The sequence below is a fragment of the Taudactylus pleione genome, unplaced genomic scaffold (genome assembly GCF_031769625.1).
Source record: "Taudactylus pleione unplaced genomic scaffold, aTauple2 ptg000040l, whole genome shotgun sequence".
NCBI lineage: Eukaryota > Metazoa > Chordata > Amphibia > Anura > Myobatrachidae > Taudactylus > Taudactylus pleione.
The window spans coordinates 31,359,144-31,386,937 of record NW_028284442.1 but is presented as its reverse complement, the minus strand read 5'-3'; the positions used below and the strand labels follow the sequence as shown (position 1 = coordinate 31,386,937).

Below are 27,794 nucleotides of genomic sequence, written 5' to 3'. Positions count from 1 at the left end.
TCTTCCTCTTCAAACCATTCTTAAACAATTCATGCAGTGTGGCAGGGTGCATCATCCCGCTGAACGAGGCCACTTACATTGGAGCAGGGGCGTATCTATAATGGGTGCAGGGTGTGCAGTGCACACGGGCCCCCGAGTCCAGGTCCTGCACCCATATTACTTAAAACTTACCTCTTCATGGTCCTGCGCCGGGTGTCGGCGCTGTACAAAAAGCCGGAAAAATGGCTGCGGCGGCCATTATTCCGGCATTTCGCGCATGCGCGGTAGACTCTGGGCACACTCTAGTGCCCAGAGTCTACTAATGCTCCGGTGGCTGGCTAGCCGCGGTAGTCAGCTGCAGGCCGCCGGGAAGAGAGGAGGGGGCCCTGAACGAGGAATGCACATGGGCCCCCTCCTCTCTAAAGACGCCCCTGCATTCGGAGACTACTTTTACCATGAACTTGGTACGCAACACTGACGTCCCCCTTAATGACTGGATCTCAAGAATCCAAGCAGAACATTTTCAAAGCATCACACTCCCTCCACCGACTTGTTTTCTCCCAACAAGGCATCCTGGTTCCATCTCTTTTTATAATTAAACTGCGCACACGTATCCTGCCATATTCATGATGCAACAGAAAACATGGTTCATCGGACCGGACAACTGCTTTCATGGATCCAAGGTCCATCTATGATGCTTGCGCACCCATTGTAGGTGATGTCGACAGTGGACAGGGGTTAGCATAGGCCCCCGGCATGCCCTAAGGCTACACTGCCCCATACAAAGCAAGGTTTGATGCACTGTCCTGACACATTACTCCCAACATCATTAAAATGTTGTGTGATTTGTGCCATAGTAGCCCTTCTGTTGGTTTGTACAAGATGGGATAGCTTTCCTTGACTTCTTGAACTGTTGAGTCTTGGCCAGAGCTGGCCCTAGGTCCACTTGCGCCCTGTGCTACACTGCCGCCACTGCCCTCCCGCACCACCCCTTCCCTACTGCCCCCTTCTTCCCCCTTACCCTTCCCCTGATTTCATCCCATAAACACAAGCCGGTATGTGAAGGGCAGGGTTCTCGTGCACTGTGAGACACCTCCGGAGAAGGCCAGGTTGTGTTGGCTTGTGGACCCCGCCCCTGTGCAGCTGCTCTGCTAAAACAACCCTCAAGCCGGCCCTGGTCTTTGCTGCACAACACCCTATTGAGAAGTCATGGTCTTTCCTTCCTCAGACTACTGTCATTATGAACTCACCACTGACCTTGAGCATCCCACAAGCTATGTAGCTCTGACCCATTTGTCTAACCATAACATTTTGGCCTTTTCAAATTTACTCAGGTCTAAACATCTGCCCATATCTTCTGCATTGAACACATAGACTATGAGTATCTAATGTCAGCTTACCTTCTAAAATGGGAGTAGCTATAATGGGTGCAGTTGGTGCAATTGCTATGGGGTCCAGAGGCTTAGGGGGCCACCGGCCCAAATCATTTAGTTGTTTATCGAATTACAGAATTGATTGCTGAGCAAATGGATCTCAGCATGAAAAGGGTTACTCATCAACGCTCATATAGGTGATGGTGGCGGTCTCTGTCTCTACACTGATATCCATCCCCCATTCTTACGTTTCACCCTCACGGACACAGTTGAGCTAATAAATGAGCCTTGCACTGTCGGAGAGTAGGCATCTCCTTGAACTCGTGGATTTCAGATCAGCCATTTAATTCCTTAATATCTGTCAGTACAAATACTAATGAATCCATACACACACTAGTTTAAAAAAAAGTTTGCTTTGGTTAGCATCAGATTCATCATTACCTGTAGCATTTATAATCATCTTCAGTCCAATATAATGGAGTTTTATTAATTGATCACAGTATTACAAGGTGGCCAGGAGAATGAGCTTTAAACAGGAGTTATTTTTGTACCCAGCGGTTCTCAACTACAATACTCAAGCATTATTATTATTATTATCGTTTATATGGCGCCACAAGTGTTCCGCAGAACCTTACAAAGTACATAATCAAAAAGGTGACTAACAGTACAATACAAATACAATGGAGGACAAGGACAGGTATAATATACATTGCTACATTGGTGACCATAACACTCAAATAAGCAACAGAGCATAAGCATCCAAGTGTTAGGTACCCTAGTGGGGAGTAAGAAGTAGATGAAAATAATGTATGGAGAAGCACAAGAGGGTAGAGGGCCCTGCTCGCAAGAGCTTACATTCTAAAGGGGAGGTGCAGACAAACAGGCGTGACACAGATGGGGTAGATAGGGAGGAGGGAGCATGGACTATTGGGTTAGGATAAGAGCTGGAAGGCTTTGACGAAGTAGTTGGTCTTGAGAGGCCGTTTGAAGGATTGTAGAGAGGTGGAGAGTCTGATGGGGAGAGGGAGAGAGTTACAAAGGTGGGGAGCAGCGCGGGCAAAATCTTGGAGGTGGGAGTGAGGAAGTAATCAGTTGGCATGAGAGACGGCGTCCATTAGTTGAATGAAGAGGGCGGGCAGGAGAGTGAAGCGAGATGAGGTCGGAGATGCAAGTGGGAGAGGAATGTGTGAGGGCTTTGTAAGCGAGTGTGAGACCCTTGAATTGGGTCCTGAAGGGGAAGGGGAGCCAGTGTAGGGCTTGTAGGAGAGAAGAGGCAGATGTAGAGTGTTTGGAGAGAAAGATGAGTCGAGCAGCAGTATTGAGGACAGCCCGGAGAGGAGAGAGATGGGAGTTGGGTAGGCCAGAAAGGAGGCTACCCAATGGGTCATGTTTTCAGGATTTCTGTCTGTGGAAAACAGGTGGGATAGTTACTGTCCCAGCAAAATAGATTAACTCACCTTTGCATGACTAAAGAAATCCTGAAAATATGACCAGTTGGAATTACTAGAGGATTGAAGTTGAGAACCACTGTTCTACACTAATGTATACAGGTTCTTAGTCTGTGGGACCAATACATTTAATTATTTACTGTACCCAACACAAGTCTTCAGGGAACCCTAACAGCTCATGTTTTCCATATTCCGTGGGCTGAAACAGTTTAAAGGATCCACTGCCAGTGTTATTTTTTTACTTGTGATTCTGTGAGGAGACCATGGAAACATGCACTGCTAGGTTCCCTGAGGACATCAGTAGGGTAACACAAATTTACTTGCATGTTTATTTGATTTTACACCCTGAGCCATAGCTGCATCTTAGGATATGTAGCTAACAAATCTTCATATAAACTGAAAATAAATACAAATAATGGTATAGTTGGATCTGTGAAAATGAGAAAGTAGGGCAGGGAAAAGCCAGAGATTTCTGCCTTTGGCATAATAGTGGCTACTGACTGCAAATATCCAACTTGTATCTGAACTAATTGTAATGCACAAGTATATTACCTACACTATTTGTCTGTGTCAGGTTTTCTGGTTTTATATAAGGGTACTGGTGACCCATGTGCAAGTTAGCTTCCACTAATAAATCTAATCTAGTGATAGTTTATGGATTAGTCAGTGCAGCATGCTGCATGCATAATGGTAACTAAGCAGAGAACTCTGTATTTCAGTAATACCTCTTTGATTGGTGGGTCACTGGGTTGGGACATAGTTGTCTGCTCCCCTGGAATGTCCAGAGGACTCACAAATTTGGGTCAGGTGGTTCCACGATGACGCGATTCACTGTCAATCATGCAACCATAGCCCTTCCTCGTGCTGCAGAATGGTGCAAATAGAGTGTGTTTATGTATGTGTTGGTATGTTTTTTATATATATATATATATATATATATATATATATTATCACAAATAAAGAGTCAGACTGTCTTGGCTTGGCTTTTCTCTGCAAGATACCATTGCAGAACTAGGGCTGTACATTGGCACTAGTATAGTGGCCTGCTACATGTACTACGCATTATCGGTTACTTTAAACAAACATCAACATTTTAGAGAAATAATTAAACACATACACATAATAATGGCCTCTAGGAGCATTTAAAATTCCTTCCTGTCAGTGCTTCTACTTTCCATGTAAGCCTGTGGCAGCATTAAGCCGTGTAGACATTTCCTCTCCTTGCACTTGATAGCAACATAAATGTACACTGAGTAAATGAGTTACATGTGCCGGATCAGTACTTTACTTTAACCTTTCCGTAACCTTTGTATAAATAAATGTACCGGAATATACCATGTGCTCATATGGTAGGTAGGCAACCATGCCAGGAATACGACCAGGGGAATAACTAGAATAGTCTGGGTTCCATCGTAAATTGTGATGGGAACCTCTAAGCACCAACATAAACTTGGGTTTCATAGTCATACCTGCTCTATCTCCGGTCAGTATCCAACAGACAGAGTACTCATTTCATTGCAAATCTATATCATTTCAGAAGAGTTCTAGGGAACAACTTCTATGGAGCTCTATTGAACAGCTACGGATAGACCAAAATGGGGTGTTCTTACTTTGCTATAGTGGGGGAGGGGCATAATTGTAGGAAGGAAGAGTTTTCCTTTAAACAGCAAACACAAGCTGAATAGTGTAGACATTCTCAAGATCTCTTTCAATACAGCCAAATTCTCTAATGTGTTTAGAATCTTTCGGAGGCTGAATACACATACTGCAATGTGGCCGATAAAACCAGCCAATTGGCCTGTTATGTAGGAGTGTGTCCAACCCAAAATGATAGCAGTGCCAATCGGTCATATTGTTACCGGCAAGTTGAAATGTACGGTTAGGAGTTGGCTACTACTGGCCTGTTTCTACAGATATCTTCTGACCGCACAGGCTAGAACAAGTCACAAGTGGTCCGACCACTCTGCCCACGTACTGAATGGCCAGATCTTGCTCAGCTTGGCTGCCAAGCAGCTGAGGGGCAAGACAGGCCAAAGCGTAGGCAGATTAGAAGCAAATGTAAGTAAATGTTCCACTGTAATCGACTAACAGACGGACAGCTTTACCGGAACATGCAACTGCTCAAGATAGTGATATTTCATATTCTGTTTACATTTGCTACACAACAAAGGACAAACTATTGTTCTATGTTTCCAGCTATTTAGTTTTAGAGAAGATTATAGCAGTGCCTCTCAATAGACATAGGGAAAGGGTGCTAGTGGATTGAACACTCATGTTGCAGCTGCACAGTACTGTTGCATGCAAAATGTCGACACTTCAGTAGCTAAAACTCTCCTGGCATACTGCTTAGACTAGTCATAAAGAGGTTTGAAGTCGGGGAGCTTGGTGTGATTAGGAAAAAATACTTTCCCCCACTAGCACAGATTTTCGAGCAGATATGATCAGTTCTCCAAGTTTGTTAGCGACATTGAAACCTTGCAGACATTTCATAAAGCTGTAAAAATGAAATTTACATATAGATATAGCTACAAATATTTGTAATGTTAATGCTAGCTTTCTTATTTAAGCCATTTTAGTGTTTGGTTTATTGGTCCTATAATGCACCAACTGTACAATAATTGATATTTTTTGCACTTGATCCAGTGAAAAGATTAAAATTCCACAGTTCTCCTTCAGTACCATGAATGCAAAGGATAAGTGCAAAATGTTTTCATTTAAATCATCTAGTCTGGTGACTATATTTAAAAAGCTGGCCAGACATTTCTATTAAATAATTTTCCATGGACACTGTTTTGTTTTTTTAAATCTTAAACTTGATTTATTATGCTCAAAGTAAATAGAGTCAAGTTTAGTCTGCACATATTTCTTCACCACATATTACTGAAATAACCCCAACTGTTACATTAGATTTACCCAAATGATTAAAGTTGGGAATTAAGCAATTCACTTGCTTGCTTCAACACATAACAAAGCCAGTACCACAACATAGGGCCTGATTCAGAGGCGCCCGCTATTTGCGAGCGCTCGCTCTGACTCAGGGCGGGCCTTTTTTTTGCTTTCCACAGCCTCCAGGCCACTCACATAGCTGTGGGTGACCGATAATCGCGACCATCGGGCTTGCAACGAGACCCTTGTGGTAGGGTCTCATCCACCGCAAGCCCCAGTGAACTTCCTGCTCTAATAGAGCCAGAAACTCACCACTGACAACACGTGTGATATCAGTGGGGCCACCCACAAATGGCAGGCGTTCCTTCGGGAACGCCTCCGTTTGTGCAGCCACCCCCCCCAACTCGCCTACAAAACGGGGCGAGCTGTCGATCAACATCGACAGCCGCCCCGTTTTGCTGCGAGCCCCCAGCAAGTGAAGTTCTCACTCACTCCGTGGCTCGTGCACGGCACACTGTCCGACCATCGACCCGCTTGCGAGCACTATGTGCGAATTAGATGCGCTATTCTTATCTTTGTCCTCCTGTACCCCAACAGGATCTGCACAAATGGGGGAGCCTCAGTGCTGCATTAACAAATAGGCAGAGCTGGCACCGGCCTATGGGCCCCGCGCCTTTTAAGGGCCCCGCAACAACGGATCAAAATATTATTGATTTGATTTTGAAAGAAAATTACAATCTAGCTTTCCTAAATTGTTTCCAAAAGATAGAAAAAATGAATCAACTTAAAGAAACGAAAATTTTACATTGAAGACTCTATAGAGAAAATACTGTATTAATGTAATGTACCTATTAACAACTTAAAGTACATAGGGTAGGGTCTCACTTGTCGTAAGCCCCGGAGAGCTTCTGGCTCTGTCAGAGCCGGAAGCTCTCCACTGACATCACTAGTGATGTCAGTGGGGCCTCCCCCAAACGGTAGGCGTTCCCGGCCCGCCTTCCAAACGGGGCGAGCTGTCAATCAACCTCGACAGCTCGCATGCGCACTGGCCAAACATCGAGGCGGCCGTGCGGTCGTAGACCGTACGGCCGCCTCTGAATAAGGTCCTTTGTCTCTTAAAAACTCATCTTCTGTAAACTGTCAGTTTGTAAAAAAAAATTTGATTCAACCTACGTATGGTTTTTAAAACTGTTGGTTGGTAAAATTAAAAATGTATTAGGAGATAATTTGCAAGGGGGGGCCCGGGTTTTCGACTGCCTAGGTTTTAATCTGACTCTGGGGAGCCTGAGTATTGGGCTAGCAGCTACTGGCTTAAAGGAGTGGGGAACAGACTGGACCAAAGATATAAATTAAATACAGAAAGCAATAATCCTTCATTTTTCATTCTCTACAGTGTTTGCGACTTATGTGCAGCTGTGATATGTGGCTGAAAATATCACTCAGAATTATCGTAACCCAACATCGCAGATTTTCCTAAGCATCTCTGGGAGAGCAAGGGAAACACTGCTATATTGGTTGTCGCAAGTTCCCAGCTAAATGGACAGAATGCCAGCAGCTTGTAGACATCACTCAGAATTGAATTGCCACCATGGACAAATTGTGGTGTGGGGGGTGTGTGCATGTGTGGATGGGGGGTGATCTTGGGGCTGCCTTTGCTGTCTAGAGGCATCAGGAACAGCAGCACCTGGTCATAACAGGAAATACAGCTGTGTTCATGGTTCCCAATTGTGGGCTACAGAGATATGTTTAGCCTTGTACTTACATTGCTAAGCTACTACTGCTTGTTCTTGAGCAGAGGGAATACCCTCAAACATGACCTATTAGGGGTACTTGTGGACTGTAATTGAGAATCCCTGTCTTAAAGGGACCAAGCAGTCACCTATTTACTAGAGTTTATTCAAAGATCAGATAAATTAAATATTTAAAAGAAGTAGGATGTTTCAATATTCAGGTGTAAAAATAAAACTAGAAACCCAAATTGTTTAATAAATTGAGCATTCATTGTAATAGCATTACTTTGTAGGAATGGTGGCCGGCTATTCCGTGAAACATTCAGTCAGTAGTCCTTTTTTTAATTCAGTTGAGCATATCCAGAGTCGGTCTGGCCAACAGGGGTACAGTGGGCCCCAATGCCTGTGGGACCCAATCAGAGGAGTAGCGTGGAACCATGGTGCCCGGAGAAAGTGCATGTCATAGCGCCTCCCCCCCTCCCCTGTACTCAACTATGCCAGTGGGGTATGGCCAGCCTGTAGGGGAATACTGAAGTGAAGAGAAAAACAGCAATCAGTGGAAGTATCACACTGGGAGTAGAGGTCCAATTGGGGGGCATGGAATGCTTTGGTGATGTGGTCATAACAGAAAATTCAGCTGTGTTCATGGTTCCCAATTGTGGGCTACAGAGATATGTTTAGCCTTGTACTTACATTGCTAAGCTACTCCTGCTTGTTCTTGAGCAGAGAGAATACCCTCAAACATGACCTATTAGGGGTACATGTGGACTGTAATTGAGAATGACTGCCTTAAAGGGACCAAGCAGTCACCTATTTACTAGAGTTTATTCAAAGATCAGATTAATTACATTTTTAAAAGAAGTAGGATGTTCCATTATTCAGGTGTAAAAATAAATCTGGAAACCCAAATAGTTCAATAAATTGAGCATTCATTGTAATAGCATTACTTTGTAGGAATGGTGGCCAGCCATGCCGTGAAACATTCAGTCAGTAGTCCTTTTTTTAATTCAGTTGAGCATATCCAGAGTCGGTCTGGCCAACAGAGGTACATTGGGCCCCAATGCCTGTGGGCCCCAATCAGAGGAGTAGCGTGGAACCATGGCGCGCGGAGAAAGTGCATGTCATAGCGCCCCCCCCTGTACTCAACTATGCCAGTGGGGTATGGCCAGCCTGTAGGGGAATACTGAAGTGAAGAGAAAAACAGCAAACAGTGGCAGTATCACACTGGGTGTTTAGGTCCAATTGGGGGCATGGAATGCTTTGGTGATCTGACATTAAGGAGTAGCTCCTTTTGGCACTGCTTTATTTATGTATAGCACCTAGGAACTGACTTTTATCTCCTTTGAATCATTGTTGTTATTATTATTATATTCCTATCATTTAACTTTAATTGACAGAATACATGTGCTAGAGTGACATTCCATAGGGTGCACAGCTTATTACTGCAATTACTGCCCCAAGCAGCTATCACTGGAGCATGAACACCTATGGGAAGCTCCCTTCTCAGCTATGCTCCTACTTTGCAAATTTACATTGCACCTGTATCACAGGTTCTCAAACTCTGTCCTCAGGACCCCAAACAGTATATGTTTTCCAGGTCTTCTAACAGAATCACAAGTGAAATAATTAGCTCCACCTGTAGATCTTTTAAAATGTGTCAGTGAGTAATGAATACACCTGTGCACCTGCTGGGTAACCTGGAAAACGTGAACTGTGTGGGGCCCTGAGGACCGAGTTTGAGAACCACTGACATTTATTAATGTGAGTACTACTAATCATGTTCTGTCTACCAACATTATTATTATTTCAGGTCTCCCAATATTTTTTAAAAGACCTTTCAAATAACACTGTGTCGTCATGCCTGGGAACACCTCATTACTTTAAATAGCAAAGCAGTGACTTTTTTAAACTCATACCTTATAATTGAAATTTAATATTTTACCTCAGATGTATAACTATTAAGTCCATTGAAGCACAATGAATGAATGAATAAATGAATGAATGAATGAATGAAGAGAGATGGAGAGAGGGGATCAAAGAGGAGAGGGGAGAGAAAAGTGCCAATCGGAGAGGGGAGATGATAGAGGCCAATATGAAAGGAAATGGGGAGGGGCAATGCCATTCAGAGAGGGCCAGTGACAGAAGGCAATAAGAAAAGGAGAGGATAGGGATGGTGACAGAAGCTAATAAGAAATGAGCGAACAAGGGCAAAGAGCCAATCCCAGGGTAGAGAGGGGAGGGAATTAAAGAGGTGAGAAGTGAGTGTGATCTATCTGACAGGTAAGGGGAGGTGACAGAAGATGATCACAGAGGAGGGAGGGCGGGAGGGGAGGCAATCTGGGCAGCTTGAGGGAGAATGAAATGTAGAAACGGATCTCAGATTCATAACTTATTTAGGATATAGAACAAACAAACCGAGATAAAAATAACAGGCGACCGTCACACTGTGAATTCTGGAACCCTGGATGGAGCTCTCTGTCGATTTTGGCACCCGGAGCACATGCTCCACTTGAACCACCCTCGCTACACCCCTGGCCCCAATCCCTCTAATATCAGGTTCCAGACCTTGCACTAATAGTGTACTGTACATTGTCAGGTACCTGGTAGAGCAAGAACATGGATGAACATGGGTGCTTCATTTGTTTCTATAGAAACTACACCAAGATTTACCTTCCTGCCAATCAAATTTAGTAGTTGGGTTATATATATGGGCCCAGGCACTGTAATATACATGTTGTCTGCAAGTTATGTCCTCCTCTAAAGGTTGGCTAAGCTCTATGGTGGGTGACCACACCTCTTAAGCATGGGCCCCTACCACTGAAATCCCCCGGGGGGCTCTTCTTGCCCAAGTCCAACACTGGGCTTATCATTAGAAATGGCTGGACTATTTTTAATATAGCTTTACCAAAAAACATGCAAGCACAAATGATACTCCTCTTTGCATGCCTTCAATGACATTGAGGGTTAATGGTAGAACACTTGGGAGGTCCTTTACAGAGGATATGCTATATTATCCCAGAGGGGTCTGGTTAATTGCCAGCACCTGCAGTCCACACTGCTGCCTGCTGTTCCTCCAAAGTAGAAATGCCTGGTTTCAGTTTTTGCTAGCATTATGTATGACAGACATAGAAAGCGAGCCAAGATCAATCTCTAAGGAAGAGGCAAGGCATTAGCTGCTTTATGTCCCATCTTTCTCTGCAGCTGAGTAAGGTCTGCCAGCTATACGAGGAACACATTCCTCCTTAAACTTCCACATTCCTGTCCCCTACATCACTAGTGCTGTGAGTATGCAGTGTAAGAGATCACTGCAATGTATATCTCAGTGTACATTGCAATGATCACTTATTACAGTGCATACTTGCAGCACTAGTGGTGCAAGGAACAGGAATGTGGAAGTTTAAGGAGGACTTTGTTCCTGGAACAGCTGGCAGGTCTTATTCTGGTTCTCTACACCTAAATTGACTCTTGTGATGAGTTACTTGCGGTAGCAGTAGAGTGTCCTACAGATATGGCCTCAATGTGCGACCTAGCAGAACATCCTGCTTCTTCCAGCCACTTGTTGCTGGTGTCAGGGGTGCTGAGAGGGGTTTGGGGGAGGTATATCATGCCCAGGCCTGTTTGGGGAGTGGGGGCACAGGCTTGCTAGAGTAACAGACACTTCCTGAAGAAATGTAGAAGTTCATCATAATCAGGCCAGGCCAGGCCCCCATAGGCTTGGTCGCCCCTTATACTACCAGGAGCTGAATTTTCTCAAGGCACCCGTTTGGTGAGTGAATACAGGATGGGGTGATTGATGGTCACTTGTAGAGAACAGAGTAAGCAGTAGGGGTGGGCAAAGAAAGACAGGGAAGAAGTACAACTACTATACATCAAAAAAATGACTGGAAAAAGTCAGGTGCCATTAGCTATTTGTTACAGATACATTTGGCCTCCTGTTTTCTCCATGACAGACATTTTTGCACCACAACTGCAGAAAGCAGGGACTCGTTTAACTTGTTGGGTACTAATGAAATCCAGTGCTGTAAACTATTCTATAAGTGATAAACTACGCTAAGCCAGTAACACAGGCTATTTGCAAAGATGCCATGGGGCCATATCCAAGTAGATGTGAAAAAGTTAGGTTTTCACGTGTGTAAACTTTTCGCACCGTTCGCCCGAATCTGGCACTTTTTGCACTCCTGTTATTCGCGCTATCATATTGCAAAAGCCGCAATATGGCTTTCAGGCAAAAATTCTCCATGCTGTTAGTGGCGAAAAGTACAGGTGAAAAAAGGGAAAACTACCTGTACCCCCCAAAAAAAGTCCAACCACTACTGGGTAACATTATAGATGTGTGTTAAGGGACATAATCAAAGGGTTTGGGGTTCTTAAATTGTGTCAAATGACTGTTATATTTTTTCTTTAACAGTAACAAAATGACAGAAAGCAAGTTTTTTTTTAGCCAAAATAAATGCTGCATTTAAATTAGGGGTACATTAAAATGGGTGTAAGTATAATTTTGTGTCATTTTAACAATTAAAATACACCTGGTGCAGCCACCTGCAATCCTACAAATACCTGTCCCATCCATAGACCACCCCCCCCAAATACCAATCCCACTACTTTAAACCCATTTTCCGACACTTTTTATTTTTTCACCCCAAAAATGATGTCATTATTGGCCCAATTAAGCTAATTAGAAAATTGTTTTTACCTGATTTGCCATTAAAGGGGGTGTCCAAGGGGCTTTGCACAACCTTTCACCTGCCCTGAGATAGTGAAAACTTTTGCTGCTTTTGACTATGGAGAATTCACACATGTGAAAAGCCTCAGCTAAAACGATAGCACAATACGCATTTCGCGCGAAAAGTTAGCAGCGGTGAAAACTTTTCGCACAACCATGGCTTATTGCAGCTAATTGGATATTTCCCCATTACTTCATTTGAATTAAAACACACACAGTAAATCTTGATACCAAGGGATCACTTTGGTGCAGTATCAATGCTCTAGATTTATTGTGTTCATCCTAATATGAAAAGTGTTCCGGTGAAACCACTCAGTTTGTACATATTTTATGGAGACGTTGGTTGAGTTCTGTTCCAGCAGTCAAGGTGATAAAACAAGCTGAGGACAACATTTGAGTTACAGCAAGACTAACGATCTCTGAGTTATCACTTCTCTTATTAGACCTTTACTCTTTATAGGTATAGTAGGTGGAGAAGGATATTTTAATTGCCATGTGGATAGTTAGATTTGCAACATATTGCTGAGATATAGCTCTTTGGTTTAACTGGATGGTATGGAATAACGTTGGACAGTAGCTAATAACGTCAGGGTACACCTACGGAAGGGGATCAATCCACTGCCTTCATACCCTCCAACATAAACCTTTCCACCTGGTTTAAAATGCTCTGATCCCAAACTCTCCATCTAATTTACCATTGCAGTTGCCATAGCTTAATTCAGTGGTTCCCAAACTTTTTTGAATCACGGCTCCCTAGAGTATCAGCATTGGTTACACGGCACCCCTAAGTTTAAGTATGTTATAGAGAAATGTAGAAAAAAATCTAGTAAAAGAGTAAAGTTAAGTAAATTGTGCTTACCTGTCATCTTTAGTTATGTGGTGGGGGACAGGTTTACACTTCTGTTTGTCCACATATTTACATTACATTGACCATAAATATTTTGATTTGGTTCTGGACTACCAACCAGAGACACCCCTGCAAGTGTCCCAAGGCACCCCAGGGTGCCACGGCGCACAGTTTGGGAACCACTGGCTTAATTAATTCATTGATGAGATGGACGTCTAAGAAACATTCATTTTGTACTGATTCATAAAATATGGAACTGCAACATACAGTAGCAATGCACATAGCCACATAGTTACTGTGAGGTCTATTTACTAAGCCTTGGATGGAGATAAAGTGAACTGAGATAAGATCCCAACCAATCAGCTCCTGTCATTTTTCAAACACAGCCTGTGACATGGCAGTTGGGAGCTGACTGGTTGGGACTTTATCTCCATTCACTTTATCTCCATCCAAAGCTTAGTAAATAGGTCCCTGTATTCTGTAACTGCACTGTAGCAGATTACATTACCCATAGTACTGTTCGCCTCTTATCCCGGGTAAAGTGTCGGAAGCTGTTGAATTAAAGACCCGTGATCAAGCCGTGAGCAGCACAGAGGCAGCACTTGGGTAAAGAGTAAAATCCCAGATGTAGCATAGATTGTTGTTTACAGGATCATTTATTTATTGATCCAAACCCGTGACTAGGACCATGAGACAGGCTTTCACAGAAAGATGGCTGTGTGCAGTAAACAATGGCAGTGATTTTCTTTTGAGTAAACATAGCTGTCCTACAGTACATTCAAGTGAAAGCAAAAAAAGTTCTGCTCACTTTCTTAGTTACAAAAGTATAAACTGAAAAGAGTCATTCTTCTTGCACATTCCACAGAGCTTATTGCAGGGGAAGCATCAGGGCAGGCAGAACACAACATGACTTTTTTAGCAAGACAAATGAACAATGCCATATCCAGTGATGTAACTGACAGCATGTTTGACGGGGTTTTTTATTGGACCATTAAGAGTTACAGAGACTAAACTGTTGGTCATTTGAGACAACTGAGTACCTCTATTGGCACAATAAATCATTGCAGTGCTTGTTTCAAAAGGCCTGCATGGAAGATTACAGCTGCAGCTCTAAGCTGTAAAGTGTCAGAACCCTGGACAGCTGCCCCAGAGATGAGGGTTTATTATGGGCACAGGGGGCTTGCAGTACTGTCTCCTGTAAGCCCTTTTATACAACTCATGATAGCAGCTGGTTTATTGCACCAGGCAGCTTTAGTCACCTTCTAAACCCCTGAGGAAAGCAGGATTTGCAGTAAGAGCAAGTTGTAGAGCACACATTACTCTTTTTTATTATTATTATTATTATTATTATTATTATCCTTTATTTATATGGCGCCATAAGTGTTCCGCAGCGCCTTACATAGTACATAGAACTAATAGGTGAACAAGTAACTTACAGTACTCTTCCACCTTTACAGGTCTATTATTTGTCAGAAGCATTTTTCCAACAGAAACTCAATCTTCAAGATTTCTATAGATCTCGATCTGAAGAAATAATTCACTATAATATGCTGATCCAGTGCCATATCTGCCTGCAATTTACACACCTTGAAGGATAATTCAAACAAGGGTCTTGCATTAAACATATTAGGCCATGACATATATACATGTGATGTCAAATACAGAGCCGCAACTAGAATTTTTGGTGTTTGGTGCCCTGTACCAGAAAGAGCATTGGCGCCCCCTCATTTTTCAAAAGGACATAATGCACCCAAAAAAGGGCCAAGGCTTCATGGGGAAGGGCCAGGGAAGAGATAGGAGAGGCCAGGAGATGCTGGGGATGAAATAAGAGGAAGCTACAAGCAAGAATGATAATAAACAAAAGTTTGACAAGCCCAAACAGCGTCCCCTGCCCTGTGGTGTCCTGTGCGATGGCACCGGCCGCACTACCCTAGCTACGGCCCTGGTCAAATATACTTTCTTTCCAATATGGTAACCATGTGATTTATTTTTGAAGATCACTACACAGATAACAGTCTGTGATCCAGTCATTCACAGACCGGTCACTCCGCAGACTCATGGCATGACGGAACATACCTGTTCTAACAGCAACCAAACTATTTAACTTCACAAAATGCTTGGGCAACAGTATATGTGTACAGTGAATCTGAGCTTACAACCCTAGAACTGAAAGTCCAATTGAGATGTCACTTTGTTAGCTCCCACACATGTTCAGAAGAATACATTAGTGGCATAGCAGTGGCCAACTTAGTGGTTGGACTGGTCTTGACAGCCTAGCATCATCATTAGCCTTTAGTGGGTGGCCATGCAACAGATGGCATTATATGGATAACAGATCATTCTATGCAGCCTTGGGACTTTATGGCCATCCCCCTCCCACATTTAGGGGTCTATTGACAAAGCAGTGTTAGGAGACAGAGTGAAAAGTGATAAGGTGCCAGCCAATCAGCTCCCAACTGTCATTTTTCAAATACAGCCTGTGAGATGGCAGTTGGGAGCTGATTGGCTGGCACCTTATCACTTTTCACTCTGTCTCCTAACACTGCTTAGTAAATAGACCCCTTAGTGTTAAATTCATTACAGCTTTGTGCAGTATTCACTGACTGGCTGATGCAACCGTGTAGCTTACTGTTGATGTCACAGAGTGGCAGACATATATGACGTACAGTATTTATAAGAGAATGTATTTTCACACCGAATGTACACAGGAATGATACATGCAAAAAAAAGCTTATGTATATACATATGATAATTGTGTGTGTGTATACTTCTGCCCCATAATAGCGTGGAGTGTTAGTCGCAATTAATAAAGTTGCAATGTCCTATTTGAACACAATATAGAATAGGGGCTAAGTACAAACACAACAACAAAATACTAATTCAACTAAATCAATTACAAACATACAGTATGTCTTCTTTCCTGCAGCATACCAAATGGAAATGTTCAGTAAGTAATGTGAATAGACAGCCATCGCTATGTATATACCCAGTACTGTAGCCACAATGCTATTAAGTGAGGTATTATTAGCTGGGGGCACCATAAAGTCACTCTCACCCACATCTACCATTATAATTGAGTCTACTTTGTGCATCAACTGTTTCACATTAGGGATGGCCATCGAATGGTGGTAGCATTGCTGCCATTACAACCTTCCTTGTGATAGCAGCATGAAGCCATTGCAAGGCAACCATTCCATGGTTTAGCCGTCAGTGATTAATGCGCATGTGCAGCAGAGCCCAGAAGTGTCACTACTCCCTGATGTCTGCAGCAGAATGGACATCATCAGCCATCGAAAAGGAGCATGCAATGGTGGCAACCATCTCAATCCCAGCATGGCAGTATCAGATGGAAAAGGCATATCCAGTGAATCGGGAACATTGATTGTTGCCAACAGTCAGTTTCCGAAAGCCATCCCTATTCCAATAATAATAATAATAATAATAATAATAAATATCTCACTAGCACAATTACAAATCCTCTCACACAGCCCTTTTGCCTGCTTGGAATACTGTTATTGATGTGCACATTCTCAGTCGCTATTGACCTAAGCTAAGTGGCGCCTAACCTAGAGGCCATTAACTACTTCAGTTCCTTAGACTATGCTAGTTTCTAGAGTAACCACCCTCCTTGCCTTTGCCAGTCTTTGCAATGGACCACCTCTGACAGGACTTAGAACATGGCTCTCCCACTGCAGTTTGTTTACTAAAGTGCAGCTAAGCCATTATTGTTGCAGACTGCAGTGCTCCCCCATGGCCGGCCGTCTTACACCCGAGATCTGGCGCTGGTGGATCAGATATTGTGCACTCTCCAAATTCCTCTCATGCTGAGATCAACAGTTCTGGAATTCTCAATTCCTCGGGGGCTCTAGTAATCAAACACACACCTCTCATGTGGGGCTGTGGTTATTTGTTTTAAACCAGTCACTGTAGAGCAACCTGCCAGACATTCTTCTATTAACTATTCCACTGCCAGAAGTTACACATAGGAGCTTGCCAGATATTACCCTATAACTCAGCATTACAGTTTAAATCTTTCAGGACTAAAACATTATGCAACGCCGGTACATCCGGACCGTCGTCCAAAAATCAGAGAGCAGAAATTGTTGGGAAGGACTGGATCAGTAATCATTCATACTTAAGCGTCATGACAGGAGTAGATTTACAAAGCCACTAATCACAGATTTTCCAAATTGTCTGTGTGCTGCACCAAAGGAATGTGTTTATTGTGGGAGAAGCAGGGTTCAGTGCATCTCTGAAATCAAAGAGACACACAACACAAAAATGTCTGCTTTATGTGTATAATATGAGACACTAAACAGGCGTTGGGCTATATATCTCTGCAGTGGGTGATGTCTACTGTAATATATCACCATAGCCTAGGCCACAACATGTAACTGTAATGCTTATTGTGTTTAGCATGCTCTTCATTTATCATTGGAGCAGTAGTTAGCATTACTGCCTCACAGCACTAAGGTCTTGAGTTTAATACCCACAAAGGCCATTTCTGTGTGGCGCTTTCATGTTCTCTCTGTGCTTGCATGGGTTTCCTCCGGGCACTCTGGTTTCCTTCCGCAATCCACAAACATCCTTGTAGGTTAATACAATAAAAATAACTCTAGCGTATATGTGTGTGTGTGTGTGCCCATTTGATAGGGAATGTATCAAAGATTTGGAGATATAAAGTACCAACCAATTTGCTCCTGTCATTTTTCAAATACAGCCTGTAAAATTACAGTTAGAAACTGATTGGTTGGTACTTTATCTCTCGCCACTATATCTCTCTACAAGCTTTGATAAATCTCACCCATGGATTGCAAGCTCCACTGGGGCAGGGACTGATGTGAATGGCCAAGTATTTCTATTAAGAGCTGCAGAGTATGGGCCTGATTCAGAGCCGCTCGTAAGCGGCTGCTCGTTCGCTCCGAGCAATGTTCATACAACTGCGCATGCATATGGGTCGTAATGCGCATGCGCCAACCAGTCATTGCGGTCGGAAATCGAGCACTCACAAAATAGCGAGTGCCTGCTAATTTGAGTGACAGGATGAGGCATTTGTGGGTGGTAACAGGGGAAGGTGCTTGAAAACGGGGAGTGGAGATCCGAACGCAGGCGTGCCAAACGGTCAAAACGGGCGTTTTAAGGGTGTGCATAATTAACAAAGCAGCGTCATCGACCACGTCACTTGGTTGTTTCTTAGCCTGAACTGTTCGCATGATTGCGGTAGGAAAATCCAACCACAAGCACTGCGAGCAGTTCAGACGCCTTTCGATGTATTTGATTAATCTAATAAATAGCGGAGATGACGTAGGATGCGAGCGGCCAGGGGGCGTCTTTACAAAATAGCGAGCGCATGTTTCATTCGCTCGCTCAGACATAGAGGCGTCAACAGACCGCAAAGAGTGAGCACTCAATTTAAATAGCCAGCCCCTTTTTCTGAACGAGCGAGCGCAAATAGCGTCCGGTTCTGAATCAGGTCCTATGTGTGCTCTATATAAGTAACTGTTAATAATAAATAAAATCATGGTTTGCATAGATCACTTTATTATGTGTCAGTTTAGAAACAAACTCAAGCTATTGAACAATTAACACACATTATGGTGTTATCTGCAGTATATGCTTATTAATGAAAAAAATAAAAAACATTTGAATTATATCTGTATGAATCCTATGTATTATGTATAGGACAGTGCAGGGCCATATTAACAATGGGGCAGATTGAATTAAAGCTCCGTGCTTCCACATAAAAATATGTCCATCATAATGACAGCATAATGATAACCAGAAACCAGCTGGCCACACAGTCGGCCATAAATCATAAGTATTAAAAATGTATTTCTACTTTCCTCACAAAATAATGGGATTTTTACACTTTTACATATTTAGGGAGACAGTGGGGCTGATGGTGTAGTAGAAGTACACGCCCACTTGGCACTGGCCACACCCACACAGCAATGGTCACAACTCCTCCCCTTCTTACTATACGCCAGAGGTTCCCAAACTTTGCCATTACAGTCCACATTTTAAGGATATCCATGTTTGAGCACAGCTTACTTACTTAGTCCCTCAGTCAATTTGATTTAACTATCTTGATTTAAGCATTGCTGTCCTTGCTTAAACGATTTGCCCCACAACTTGGACTGTAATACATGGAGTTTGGGAACCTCTGCAATAGGTCCTTGAATATTTTCAACCCCAGGCCCATGTGTTCCTTAATCCGGCCCAGGGCAAAGTATTGTGAGCATCAATCCAAACACTGTTGACTTTCTCCCTTTGAGATCTGCTATGTTATCAAAAAGTCATCTGGAGAAATAAAATGTGCTAGCAGTAATTTCCTGCTCAACAATAATGGATAGGCAGTATAGTACTACAGTATGACTTTTTTTTTTTACATATACAAGCACTGTGCATCGAGAGAGAGAGAATATATACTATATATATAAATATATATATATATATATATATATATATATACAGTAATTGGATGGGGTAGTGCATTACCAAATATTTATTGTAAAGAATCTTTAGCAGTGGGTATGGTAGGTGATAATAATTATAGACCACAGGTATATCAAGTAGTTTGATGATATACAAGGCAGGGGCGTTTCTAGAGAGGAGGGGCCCGTGTGCAGTCTCCGACACGGGCCCCCTCCTCTCCGCCCGGCGGCCGGCAGCGCACTGAGCTGTGCATGGCCAGCACCAGAGTTATAGACTCTGGGCACTAGAGTGTGCCCAGAGTCTATAGTGTCTGCACAGGTCACCGAGAAAATGGCCGCGGCGGCCATTTTCCCTGTACTGCGCATGCGCAAACGACGGGAAAATGTCCGCTGCAGCCATTTTTCACTCGTTTTACAGCGCCGGACCACCGCGCCGTCATGGGACTCCAGAGAGGTAAGTAATATTATGGGTGCAGGGTGTGCGGTGCAGGGCCCCCCTGGACCCAGGGGCCCGTGTTCCCCGCACACCCTGCACCCATTATAGATACGCCCCTGATACAAGGACTATGAAGTACCAGAGCAGAGAAGAATGGTTAGTAAGTAATACCAGTGACAGCCAGACACTAAATAACTGAAGGTGAGTAGTTTGGATCATTGAACAATCAGGAGATTAAAGCTGGGGGGTACACATTAGACGATGAGCAAACGACATGATGTAGTGCGTACACACTGTGCAAACTTCCAAACGCTATATATTGTGTGTTGTTCAGTCATTAGATCATTCAGATATACTGTTAACATATCTCCTGGTCGTCCGGTAGTGCGAACACACTGCACGATTTGTGGAAAATCGTTGCCGATATCTACAGATTGAGCAACATGTACGGTAGATCTAAAGATGTGACGGACGACCCGCGGTAGCGTGCATAGTGATTACAGACTGGATGATTTGTATGACTTGTCATTCTGATCCATCAGAAATCAACAAATTGTTGAAAACATAAGGCCTGATTCAGACCCGCTCGTGAGCGCATATCGCTCGCAAGCAGGTCGATGTTCCCCTACTGCGCAATGCACCGCCTCCGGGGTGTGCATGCTCGAGCCCCAGCAGCTTCTTTTCTCCGGGGCTCACTACAAGACGGGATGGCTGTCGATGTTGATTGACAGCTCGCCCCGTTTTGTAGGCGAGGAGGGGGGGTGGCTGCACAAACGCAGGCATTCCCTTAGGAACAAAAAGTATGGTGGTCACTCACATGAGCTTAATGACTTTGCACAGGTGCTTGTAAAGGGCGGGGTTTACATTGAACTACAGAAAAAAAAGGGATTTGCCCTCCAGCACACTACAGCAATATCAACAAAAATACTTGAATCTTACATAATAATAGAAATTCAGAGGTATTAGTTACATACATTTGCAAATATATGAATAAGCGCCAGGCCAGCGCCAAGGCTCCTCTACACTTACGTCCCTAACATTATGGGGTACACGTCCGAGGCGCAGGGAACCCCAAAAGAATCTAGCCAAGGACCATCCCCAGGGCATCACACGAAAAAGGGAAAAAAGGTGATAGTGAAGTGCAAAGTATAGATGTGTAAAGATAAATCAATAAGTGTTAATATAATGAGAAAGAGTTAAAATTACATAAATAATAGACAAACAAATAGGAACGCCTGCCATTTGTGGGCGGTCCTACTGACATCACTTGTGATGTCAGTAGTGGACTTCCTGCTCTATTAGAGCAGGAAGTCCACTCAGGCTTGCGGGAGCCGAGACCCTCCCGCAGTGTCTCGACGCAAGCCCGATGGTCGCGATCATCGCGACCATCGCCAGGCCGCTCACACAGCTTTGCGAGCGGCCTGGAGGCCGAAACCCCCCCCAAAAAAACACCCTGATTCAGAGCGAGCGCACGCAAACAGTGTGCACCTCTGAATCAGGCCCATAGTGTGTACCCAGGTTAAGATTGCATATACTAGTGTTGGTAATGCCATTAGTGAGCTAAAGGGTGATTCAAAACATATTTTTAAGATAGACTGTTGAATATGGTGAGTGAAGGAGAAGTCAGAATCAAACATCACGCCAAGACAAAGGACTTATGGTTTAGCTGTGGTGGTAGAATTGCTTACATGAATAGGGATTTAAGGTAAACGCATGGTATTCAGCTTTGGACAGATGAAGATTAATTGTAGAAGGGATAGAACCTGAAAAGCATTAAGCATAAAACATTTGTGTCTTTCTAGATAATTGTAGCCCTTTATGTCATGGACGTAGAAAGCACGTTTCTTTTGGTCAAATCCCGTCTGATCACACTATCCCTGTCTGCTTCACGGTTACACTAATTGAGTGCAGTGCATTTTGTGTCCAAAGGCAGGATTGCATCATTCTTCCCCAACAAATATGCTACATCTGTAACAGGGGTTGGGTACGAGATGCCAGCGCTCTGGATCCCTGCAGTCAAAATCCCAATGTCGGCATCCCCACCAGATAAGGATACCGTCACTTGTCCGTCAGTTACCTAAAGCCCCCTCTCCCTACCCCTAACATCGCCATCATTGCACATAACTGACTAGTTTCCCTATTGTCTGTCATTATATCATTCTGATTACTGCATATTCTATTAACTACTTGATTTCCACAGTGCTGCGAGAGATGGTGGCACTTTGTAAATTAAGAATTATTATTACAAATTATAATGCGCCCCTACAATACTGTAGTCTGTTAGATCACTACAGAAATGGGAGTGATGCGGTCATAATACCGACAGTCGGGATACCGGCGCTTAGAATGCCAGCCCTGGAATCCCAACACCTGTCAGCAATTTGGCGGTGGCATCCCAATGGTAAGTACTGGGGTTAGGTTGAGGGTTATGGTTAGTCACTAGGGGGAAGGTTGGGGTTAGACACTAAATCCCATCTTAGTAAGTTTACCCCTAAGGGGGGGAAGGTTAGGTTTAGGGTGCGGGGGTGGGTAGGTTTAGGCAACAGGGGGAGGTTAGGCTTAGGCACCGGGGAGGGAGGGGCAGGGGGAAGGTTAGGATACTGATCGACAGGTGTCAGTATCCTAACCCTGTTGGGATGTTGGCGTCAGGATTCTGACCACCATGATTTTGGGCGCTGGCACCCGTACCCAATCAGTATGTGAAGTCGGCCTGGAATTCTGTGTCCTGTACAAAAATTTGCTTTATTACGGTCACAGAAGTCAATGGCTTTTTTAAATATTTGTATAATCTGCAGTAAAGGGAACACTATAATATATGTATATTATTGTACTAACTTCCCATCATTTCCTATGTTCTTCCCACTTTTGTACAGTAATCCCAGGACCTGTTACATTCTCTGTGCAAATCCTCTCTCACTCTGGACCTGATTCAGACCCGCTCGCTAAGGCGCGATCGCTCCCTCTGAGCGATTTTCGCCCATCTGCGCATGCGTATAATTCGCAGTGCGCGTGCACAAGCCCTTCGTTGTGATCTGATTTTGGTAGCTCGTAATCCACTATCAGGTCGCTGCTTTGAGTAACACATAGTGCCGTTTGTGGGTAGTAACAGGGGAAGGTGCTTGTGTGAACGGGGGAGTGGGTGTGCGAACGCAGGCATGTCTGGCCGCCAAAACGCTGTTTAAAGGGCGTGCATAATTAGCAGCGTCATTGTACACGTCACCTGCATGTATTTCAGCCAGCGCTGATCGCTGTGCTTGCGGCAGGCTAAGGCAACCCCAAGGGCTGCGTGCAGCTCCGATCGCTCACGATGGTCCCGATTAATCCTCCATTTCCCGGAGATGACGTGTGTTGCAAGTGGCAAGGGGGCGGCTTCAGACATTTGCGGGCGCACTTTGCTGTAGCTCGCTAAACATAGTGGGCGTCCTTACGCGACGCAGTGCGAGCCCTTAATTTTAATATCCGGCCCCTTTTTGCCAGTGAGCGATCGCATCTTGCGAGCGGGTCTGAATGAGCTCCTCTCTCCCTCCCCTATTCTACATTCACTATTCAGTTACATCGTGGACAATGAATGAAAACTGAACTGACAGATATGTTGCCATTACTTAGTTCTTCATGTCAGCAACAACTTGATTAGACATCTTGATTACTAATTTGATAAGCGTGTATGGCTTCATAGCTTCCAAGAAAGGAAAACAAACAAAAATGTGTCCAAGGTCCTACATGATATCAGCATACTTACAAAGAAAATAATCTGAATAGCTGAGATATGTGCTGTTATTTTGTCCAACTACTCTGCTTGGCTAACATTCCACTGTACAGTACATGGACTTGATCACATACTACTAGATAAACCTATAATAAATGTAAAATAACAACAAAGCATTACAATCCATGCTGTTAAGAAATATAAAAAAGATGAGTGTCACTATCCATTAAATGGTGCACAACCTTTGGGTCTGAATCCTAAACAGAGTCCTAGAATCTGACTATAAGTCCTGTGATTTACACATAAGAAACACATTTCTGTGGGAATGGCTTCATTTGAGGTCCTAAAACAAAAATCACTCTCACATGCTGGGTCCCAAAACAATAATCATTGCATTAGGTGTCCAAGAACAATATCAAAGTTAAAATTTTGGTCCCCAAGAAAAAGGCACACTGACACTTCGGACCCCCAAAAAATGGTACACTGGTATCTGGAGTACCAGAACAATAGCACACTGACACTGGGAGTCACAGAACAATGACATACTGATACTTGGGGTCGCATAACAATGGCACACTGACACTTGGAGTCACAGAACAATGACATACTGACACTTGGAGTCACAGAACAATGATACACTGACACTTGGAGTCACAGAACAATGACACACTGACACTTGGAGTCACAGAACAATGACACACTGACACTTGGAGTCACAGAACAATGACACACTGATACTTGGAGTCACAGAACAATGACACACTGACACTTGGAGTCACAGAACAATGACACACTGACAATTGGGGTCACAGAACAATGACACACTGACACTTGGAGTCACAGAACAATGACATACTGACACTTGGAGTCACAGAACAATGATACACTGACACTTGGAGTCACAGAACAATGACACACTGACACTTGGAGTCACAGAACAATGACACACTGACACTTGGAGTCACAGAACAATGGCACACTGACACTTGGAGTCACAGAACAATGACACACTGACACTTGGAGTCACAGAACAATGACACACTGATCATTGGGGTCACAGAACAATGACATACTGAGACGGAGTCACAGAACAATGACACACTGACACTTGGAGTCACAGAACAATGACACACTGACACTTGGAGTCACAGAACAATGACATACTGACACTTGGAGTCACAGAACAATGATACACTGACACTTGGAGTCACAGAACAATGACACACTGATAATTGGGGTCACAGAACAATGACACACTGAGACTTGGAGTCACAGAACAATGACACACTGACACTTGGAGTCACAGAACAATGACACACTGACACTTGGAGTCACAGAACAATGACACACTGATACTTGGAGTCACAGAACAATGACACACTGACACTTGGAGTCACAGAACAATGACACACTGACAATTGGGGTCACTAAACAATTTCACACTGACACTTGGAGTCACAGAACAATGACATACTGACACTTGGAGTCACAGAACAATGATACACTGACACTTGGAGTCACAGAACAATGACACACTGACAATTGGGGTCACAGAACAATGACACACTGACACTTGGAGTCACAGAACAATGACACACTGACACTTGGAGTCACAGAACAATAACACACTGACACTTGGAGTCACAGAACAATGACATACTGACACTTGGAGTCACAGAACAATGATACACTGACACTTGGAGTCACAGAACAATGACACACTGATAATTGGGGTCACAGAACAATGACACACTGAGACTTGGAGTCACAGAACAATGACACACTGACACTTGGAGTCACAGAACAATGACACACTGACACTTGGAGTCACAGAACAATGACACACTGACACTTGGAGTCACAGAACAATGACACACTGACAATTGGGGTCACTGAACAATTTCACACTGACACTTGGAGTCACAGAACAATGACATACTGACACTTGGAGTCACAGAACAATGATACACTGACACTTGGAGTCACAGAACAATGACACACTGACAATTGGGGTCACAGAACAATGACACACTGACACTTGGAGTCACAGAACAATGACACACTGACACTTGGAGTCACAGAACAATAACACACTGACACTTGGAGTCACAGAACAATGACACACTGATACTTGGAGTTACAGAACAATGACATACTGACACTTGGAGTCACAGAACAATGATACACTGACACTTGGAGTCACAGAACAATGACACACTGACACTTGGAGTCACAGAACAATGACACACTGACACTTGGAGTCACAGAACAATGACACACTGATAATTGGGGTCACAGAACAATGACACACTGACACTTGGAGTCACAGAACAATGACACACTGACACTTGGAGTCACAGAACAATGACACACTGACACTTGGAGTCACAGAACAATGACACACTGACACTTGGAGTCACAGAACAATGACATACTGACACTTGGGGTCACAGAACAATGACATACTGACACTTGGAGTCACAAACAATGACGCACTGATAATTGGGGTCACAGAACAATGACACACTGAGACTTGGAGTCACAGAACAATGACACACTGACACTTGGAGTCACAGAACAATGGTACACTGACACTTGGAGTCACAGAACAATGGCACACTGACACTTGGAGTCACAGAACAATGACACACTGACACTTGGAGTCACAGAACAATGGTACACTGACACTTGGAGTCACAGAACAATGGCACACTGACACTTGGAGTCACAGAACAATGACACACTGACACTTGGAGTCACAGAACAATGACACACTGATAATTGGAGTCACAGAACAATGGCACACTAACACTTGGAGTCACAGAACAATGACACACTGACACTTGGAGTCACAGAACAATGACACACTGACACTTGGAGTCACAGAACAATGGCACACTGACACTTGGAGTCACAGAACAATGGCACACTGACACTTGGAGTCACAGAACAATGACACACTGACACTTGGAGTCACAGAACAATGGCACACTGACACTTGGAGTCACAGAACAATGGCACACTGACACTTGGAGTCACAGAACAATGACACACTGAGACTTGGAGTCACAGAACAATGACACACTGAGACTTGGAGTCACAGAACAATGACACACTGACACTTGGAGTCACAGAACAATGGCACACTGACACTTGGAGTCACAGAACAATGGCACACTGACACTTGGAGTCACAGAACAATGGCACACTGACACTTGGAGTCACAGAACAATGGCACACTAACACTTGGAGTCACAGAACAATGACACACTGACACTTGGAGTCACAGAACAATGACACACTGACACTTGGAGTCACAGAACAATGACACACTGAGACTTGGAGTCACAGAACAATGTCACACTAACACTTGGAGTCACAGAACAATGACACACTGACACTTGGAGTCACAGAACAATGACACACTGAGACTTGGAATCACAGAACAATGGCACGCTGATACCTGGGGTCCCAGAACAATGGCACACTGAAAACTGGGGTCCCAAAACAATGTCACTTTGATATTTGTAATGTAAAAAAAAGAAGATTGAGCACCAATGCTTTACACAAATGTTTGATCTGAGCCTAAAATCCATCTATTACAATATTCCTACATATTGTGTTCTAAGGGAGAACCTTTGAGTAGAACACTCTCCCTGGCTCATACTATTATTATCACAATGTTTCAAGGACAATAGCTGGACAGTATGTTTCTGAAATTATAAAAATAAGAAAAAGTGTGATGTAAAACTAAATGCGTTTCACTGCTTTCCGAGTATTTCTCAATCATATTTGTTCCTTGAGCAAAAATTCTATTAGGACATTCTTAATCTAACATTTTAATAGCTACCGTGCTCCCTCTATATAATGTCAGCTTAAACTACTGGCCAAAACTGGTGTTATCGCAATGTGACATTATACAGATGGTGACATATATTGGATTTAGTACATTTTAATCCACTTATGTGCAGAGATAATATCACGCAGTATATAGTGTACTTCAAATGTAACTATTTAGAGGCAATCCTGAAAAACAGTTCACAGGAAAAATTTAGCTTAACCCAAATTACCCAAAATAAATTGGAATGCTATTTCCTTCAACAGTTTTTAGTTTATTATTATTATACACAACTAACAAAATAATTTTTACTCTTATATTTAATACTATTTTTTAAAAATGCAAATGTATTATTTTATAATAACATTTTGTTCAGTTATCAAAAATGAAAATA

At 43.4% G+C, this 27,794-nt stretch overlaps 1 protein-coding gene across 6 annotated transcripts in view; it reads left to right on the top strand.

Moving 5' to 3' along the window:
• ELN (elastin) overlaps positions 1-27,794 on the top strand; it is a 105,256-nt gene that overhangs the window by 6,498 nt on the left and 70,964 nt on the right. The window lies entirely within an intron of this gene.